The sequence below is a fragment of the Elephantulus edwardii genome, unplaced genomic scaffold, assembly GCF_000299155.1.
Source record: "Elephantulus edwardii isolate Elephantulus edwardi_28Jun2011 unplaced genomic scaffold, EleEdw1.0 scaffold00184, whole genome shotgun sequence".
NCBI lineage: Eukaryota > Metazoa > Chordata > Mammalia > Macroscelidea > Macroscelididae > Elephantulus > Elephantulus edwardii.
The window spans coordinates 5,446,455-5,453,842 of NW_006399934.1; positions in this window are offsets into that span (position 1 = coordinate 5,446,455).

Below are 7,388 nucleotides of genomic sequence, written 5' to 3' on the forward strand. Positions count from 1 at the left end.
AGGAAGGAAGGAAGGAAGGAAGGAAGGAAGGAAGGAAGGAAGGAAAAGAATAGAAGGGGGAAAGAAGGGCAGGGCAGGGAAGGGAAGGGACTTAATATTGTGAAGGGAGTTATGGTGGCCTAGTAAATGACTGTGCTGCCAACACAAAGGCCACTGGTTTGATTCCACAGAAGATAGTAATCTCTTCTGTTGTGATTTCCAGCCTCTGAAAACCTACTGGAAGGTCAGCTATGAGTCTCTTCTAAGTTTATTGAAATGGGTAGGGGTTTTTTTTTTTTTGTTTCGCAATACTGTGAAAGTGTCAATACTACCAGAAGTAATCTATCTACAGATATAATGCAATCCTCATTTACACTTCATCATCATTCTTTAAAGTGATGCAAAAAATGAATTACCAAATTTTGGTGGAAAGAAACGAGATCCTGGATAAGCAAAACACTACTGAAGGGGCACATGGTGGTGGGGGGGGAGGCGGGCAGAACAATATAAGAGACCTTACTTTTCATCACCTTAAAACCTACTGAACAGTCTTGATGATTAAAATATATGGTAGTGGTACGATTACAAGTGACAAGTGTGTTGACCAGTGGAATAAAATTAAGAACCTAGAAGTAAATGTGAGTGTATCTATTTATGGACAAGTGATGTTTGACAAAAAGATTAAATGGGAAAAAGATTGCCTTTTTAATAAGTGGTGTTGGCAAAACTGGGTATCTATTTGCAGAAAAGTGAACAAGAATCATACCTCATGTCAAATAAAAAAATTAACTCAATATGCATCAAGAACCTAGATGTAAAATCTAAAATTATGAAGATCATTAGTAGAAAAATAGGGCAAACTTTGGAGCATGGATCCATAAATACACTATCAAATAGAAATAAAATAAAAACAAAATGCACAGTCAGCAAAGAATAAATGAGATAACTGGTACCTTCTGAAATTTAAAACTTTATGTGAATAATTGAAAGGTATGGAGACAGGATACAGCCCTGGCGTACACCTTTCCCAATTTTGAACCATGCAGTGTTTCCTTGCTCTGTTCTGACGACTGTGTCCTGGTCCAAGTATAGATTTCGCTTTAGCATGATTAAGTGTTCTGGGATTCTCATTCTTCTCAGAGTTAACCACAGTTTGTTATGATACAAAAAGTCAAATGCCTTTGCTTAATCAATGAAATAAAGATAGACATTCTTCTGGTACTCCTTGCTTCCAGGCAAAATCCATCTAACATTAGCTACAATATCCCTAGTATCAGGGTCCCGTCTAAACCCAGCCTGCACTTCAGGTAGTTCTCTGTTGATGTGCTGTTCCAGTCTTTTTTAGATAATCTTCAGCAAATCTTGCTTGCATGGGATATTAATGATATTGTTCAATAATTTCCACATGCTGTGGGATCACTTTTCTTTGGAATGGGAACAAATATAGATTTCTTCCAGTCAGTTGGCCAAGTGGTTGTTCTCCAGATTTCTTGGCACAACTTGGTGAGCACATCTAGGGCAGCATCTGTTAGTTGAAATATGACAATTGGTATACCATCAATTCCTGGGGCCTTATTCTTAGCCAATTCTTTCAAAACAGTCTTAACTTCTTCCTTTATCAACATGGGCTCTTGCTCATATGTTGTTTCATTAAATTCTTCTGTGTCTGCCAATTCCTTTTGGTATAATGACTCTGTATACTCTTTCCGTCTTCCTTTAATACTTGCAGGATCACTCAATATTCTGCCCAAAGCATCCTTAAGTATTACAACTCGAGGCTTGAATTTCCTCTTCAGTCCTTGAGCTTAAGAAATGCTGAGCGAATTCAGCCTCTTTGATTTTCTGACTCCAGCTCTCTACACATTTCATTATAATACTTTACTTGTCACACAGCCTTTGAAATCTCTATGAGGAGAAATGTGGCATCAGGATTGGAGGTAGAATCATCAACAATCCGCATTATGCAGATGACACAACCCTGCTTCCTGAATCTGAGGAGGACCTAAAGCACTTGCTGTGGAAAGCCAGGGACTGCAGTCTTCAGTATGGAATGAGACTCAATATTAAAAAAACAAAGATTCTCACCACTGGTTCGGTTGGCAGCATCACGATGGATGGTGAAGAGATTGAGATTGTTCACAGATTTGGTTGCTTTGATCCACAGTCAACACTCTTGGCACAGCAGCCAGGAAATCAAAAGACATGTTGCAATGGAAAAGTCTGTGGTTAGAGACCTCTCTAAAGTGCTGAAGTGCAAAGATGTCAGTCTGGAGACTAAGGTGTGCCTTATACATGCCATGGTCTTTGTAATCACTTGCTATGCATCAGAGAGCTGGACTATCACTAGGGATTACAGAAGAATTGATGCCTTTGAGCTGTGGTGTTGGAGAAGAGTATTAAATATCCAGGGACTGCTAGGAAACCAAACAGATTTGTCCTGGAGAGGGTAAAGCTGGGTTGGTCCTTGTAGGCAAGGATTCTGAAGCTTTGTCTGACATATTTTGGACATGTTGCAAGGAGGGACCAGTCCTTGGAGAGAGACGTCATGCTGGAGAGAGTGGAGGGACAGCGCAAGAGAGGAAGACCCTCGATAAGATGGATTGATTCCGTGACTGGGGTAATGGGGGTATGTGTGTCAGAGACAATGAGATTGGCACAGAATAGGGGAGAGTTTAGGGCTGTTGTACATAGGGTCATTATGAGTTGCAGGTGACTCGATGGCGCTTAACAACATAACAACAACATATGCATAAGGCTTTTCCAAAATGTGTAAAAGAAGGCTATTTTCTATAAAATGTATAGAAAACGCCATCATCTCAAAAAAAAAGAAATGGCAAACCACTGTATTACAAAATGGACAGGTGGTTTGAAGAAAATTCATGAAGAAGGTATTTGGGTGGCCAACAAACATGTGAAGAAATGCTCAATTTTATTGGCTATTTTCTTATTCTAGGAAAAATAGCTTGGCTCCATAGTCAACAGTCTTGGCACCAGCAGCCAGGAAATTAAAAGGCGCATTGCCATGGGAAAGTCTGCTGCTAGGGACCTCTCCAAAGTACTGAAGAGCAATGGTGTCTCTCTGGAGACTATGGTGTGTCTGATACAGGCCATGGTCTTCGCAATCACTTGTTATTCATCAGAGAGTTGGACAATGACCAGGTAGGATAGAAGTAGAATTGATGCCTTTGAGCTGTGGTGCTAGAGAAGAGTACTGAGAATACCATGGACTGCTAGGAAAACAAACAGATTTTTCCTGGAAAGGGTTAAACCAGGTGGCTCCTTGGAGGCAAGGATTCTGAGGCTCCGTCTAACAGACTTTGGACATGTTGTGAGGAGAGACCGGTCCTTAGAGAGAGACATCATGCTTGGGAGGGTGGAGGGACAGCGCAGGAGAGAAAGGCCCTCTATGAGGTGGATTGATTCAGTGACTGGGATAATTGTTATGGGAGTGTCAGAGACAGTGCGATTGGCACAGGACAGAGCGGAGTTTAGGGCTGTTGTACATAGGGTCGCTATGAGTCACAAGCAACTCGACGGCACATAACAACAACAACAACAGGAAAAATAGCAAAAATCAAAAGACTACAAACAATAAATTCTGGCATGGTGTGGGAAAATTAGAACTCTTACACAATGCTGCACAGTAGCTAACTTTGGGAAGAATAGGAATCCCTTAACAATTGTGCTTTAAGTCATCAGAACAGAGCAAGGAAATACTGCATGGTTCAAAATCAGGAAAGGATAAAAAGAAAAAAAAAAAAAGAAAAAAAAATCAGGAAAGGTGTACCCCATGGATGCTTTCTATCTCCATTTCTTTTGAATCTATATGCAGAACAGATCATCTGGGATGCTGTACTTTATGAAGAGGAATGTGGCATCAAGATTAGATAAAGACTCATCAATAACTTGCATTATACAGATGACACAACCTTGCTTGCTGAAACTGAGGAGGACCTGAGGCATTTGTTGCAGAAGGTCAAGGCCTGCAGCATTCAATGTGGATTGAAAACAAATATCAAGAAACAAAGATTCTTACCACTGGGCCAATCATGAGAGACAGTGAAGAGTTTGAAACTGTTAGTAGTTTCAGCTTGATTTGCTTCACAGTCACAACTCTTGGTACCAGTAGGTATAAAGTAAAAAACAAATTTCATTGAAAAAAAAATCTGCTGTCAGGTATCTCTCCAGATTACTGAAGAGCAATGATGTCAGTCTAGAGACTAAGGTGTGCCTAATCCAGGCCATGATCTTTTCAATTACTTGATATGCATCAGACATATGACCAAGATAGATAACATATGGACAATGATTAAGGATAATAGAAGAAGAATTGAAGGCTTTGAATTGTGGTACTGGAAAAGAATATTGACTATACCATGGAGAACTAAGAGAACAAACAGGTCTTCCCTGGAGAGGGTGACACCAGGCTGCTCTTGGAGGTAAATATTTTGTCAGCTTTGTCTGACATACTTTGGGCATGTTGCCAGAAGAGACCAGTGTTTGACGAAGGACATCATATCTAGAAAGGTGAAAGGACAGCATAAGAGAGGAAGACCTTGGATGAGATGGATTGACTCAGTAACTGGGGTAATGGAGGAGTAAGTGTGTCAGAAACAATAAAATTGCTTCAAGATAGAGCAGAGTTCAGAGCTGTTGTACATAGGGTTATTATGAATTGCAAGTGATTCAATGGCACATAACAACAACAACAACAACAACAACATATAATATTAGTGGAGACATAAAATGGTGCAACCACTATGGAAAGCAGATTTGTACTTCCTTAAAATGTTGGAAATAGAAATATCATTTGATCCAAAAATCCCACTATTAAATTTTAAGCAAATAAGAGCTGTGACATGAAGAGATATATGCACACCCATGCTTATTGAAGAATTATTTACAATGATAAAAAGATCGGAAAAAATAACAAAAAACCAAACCCCAACTATCTGTGAATGGATGAATAGATGAAGAAATAGTGACACATTTTTCAAAGGAATACCATATAACCCTAGAAAAAGATTTTAACAAATACTGCGTAACATGTCTAGAAGACATTGTGTTGACTCTAAGAAGTCAGTCACAAAAGGACAAGTATTATATGTTGTTGTTGTTGTTATGGGCCATCGAGTTGCTTGTGACTCATAGTGACCCCGTGTACAACAGCCCTAACTCTGCTCTGTTCTGTACCAATGGCACTGTCTCCGACACGACCATCCCGATTACCCCAGTCACTGAATCAATCCACCTCATAGAGGACCTTCCCCTCCTGCGCTGTCCCTCCACCCTCCCAAGCATGATGTCCCTCTCCAAGGACTGATCCCTCCTTACAACATGTCCAAAGTATGTTAGACGGAGCCTCAGAATCCTTGCCTCCAAGGAGCCGCCTGGTTTAACCCTTTCCAGGATGAATCTGTTTGTTTTCCTAGCAGTACATGGTAACCTCAATACTCTTCTCCAGCACCACAGCTCAAAGGCATCAATTCTCCTTCTATCCTCCTTAGTCATTGTTCAACGCTCTGATACATAACAAGTGATAGCAAAGACCATGGCCTGTATCAGACGCATCTTAGTCTCCAAGTATTATATAGGGTTACTATTATAAAAAATAAAAGAAGTATTATTACAGAAAGAGTCAATGTTAGGTGGTTAACAGGGATGGAAAGGGAGGGACAGGCTGTAAAAATTATTAAATAATGTTGTTTGTTGTTATGTGCCATTGAGTCGAGTATGACTCATAGCCACCTATAAGCAACAGGTGTGAATCTTGTCATATCCTGAGCCACCCTATCACCTCTATCATACATGAGCATATTGCTTGTCATTCTTGTTTCAGTTCATCTCATTGAAGGTCTTCCTCTCTTTTGTCGACCTTCCACTTTTCCAAACAAGATAACTCTTTTCAAGGAAGAGACCCTTATGACAACAGTCCCAAAAAATGAGAAATGAAATTAACCATCTTTGCCTCTAAAGAGCACACATATTAACATGGGTGAATGAATGGCATTAGACAATAAGGGAATGATGAACACAATGCCACTAAAGAATAATACAGAAAGATATAGAAAGATTAGTTTAAATCACAATTATAGGGATGAAATGGGAAAAGAAGATGATATTAGGGAACTCTGATGGCCTAGTGGTAAAGAGCTGAGCTTAAATCCTGAAGGCACACAATTCAAATCCAGCTGTTGCTATGTGGGAGAAAGATGGACGATCTCCTCCCATGTGATTAAAACTGCCTCTGAAAACCATAGGGTCAGTTATGGGTTGGTTCTGAGTCAACAGTACACAACAACAACATCTGAAGAAAAAAACTCCAACCTTAATTCAGAAATGATTTTTTTTGTATGTGGGGATAGATATGTGTACTCAAAGATATGCATACTTCAAGATACTCCATTTTTCTCCCCTGACCACAAATCTTAAGGAAAACACTACTATCTAAGGGCTTACAGAATTGTTTAGAAGCATGAGATCAACTGTATCAAATAAAAAGACTCACTTTGGACAACATGACCATGGACTCCTTTGCCCGTATACTTCTACTGCAATATCCTCAAGTTACTTACCAGAATAACGTAGTGACCCGTTGAAGACAAAGCAATGCCATCCTTCAGAATTCAATGTATACTCTACGATATCTTTATATGATGTTGAGTCTGTCCTTACTAGGTAGCATACAGGATCCAGAAACGAAAAAAGCAGGCCAGTCCTACCTACTGTTAATACTAGTGAACCACTTTGGGTATTTGCGTCCCTTTTCTCCAAAATTATAAGCTCAGTGAGGTCCAAGTTTCTAGTTCCTCAAATGAAAATGCTTTTATCAGTTATTATTATGTGTTGTTGAGTCAATTGTGACTCATAGTGACCCAATGAAAAATAGTTCTAAACCTTTCCCCACCTGAATCAATTTCTGTCTCCAAAACACCTACTACCATTACCCCTTAGTGTGTCAATTCATCTCTTCCAGGGTTTTCCTCTCTTGTACTATTCCTTTCACCCTTTCAAGCTTGATGACCTTCTCCAAGGACTGATCCCTCCTGGCAACAAACCCAGTATGTGAGACAAAGCTTTAAACTCCCTGACTCCAAGGAGCAACTTAGTTTTTCCCTCTCCAGGAGAGACATAGAGTCTGTGGTATATTCAATGCTCTTCTCCTGCACCACAACTCATAGCAATTGATTCTTCTTATATCATCCTAAGTCATTGTCCAGCTTTCTGATATAAAGCAAGTAATTGTGAAAATAAAAACCTAGATCAGGCACCCTTACTCTCTAGACTGACATCATTGCTTTTTAGTGCTTTGAAGAGGTCCCTGATAGCACATTTTCCTAATGCAAATCATCTTTTGATTTCCTGACTAGTTCCAAAACTGTTGGTCTCAAGAGTGCTGATTGTGAAGC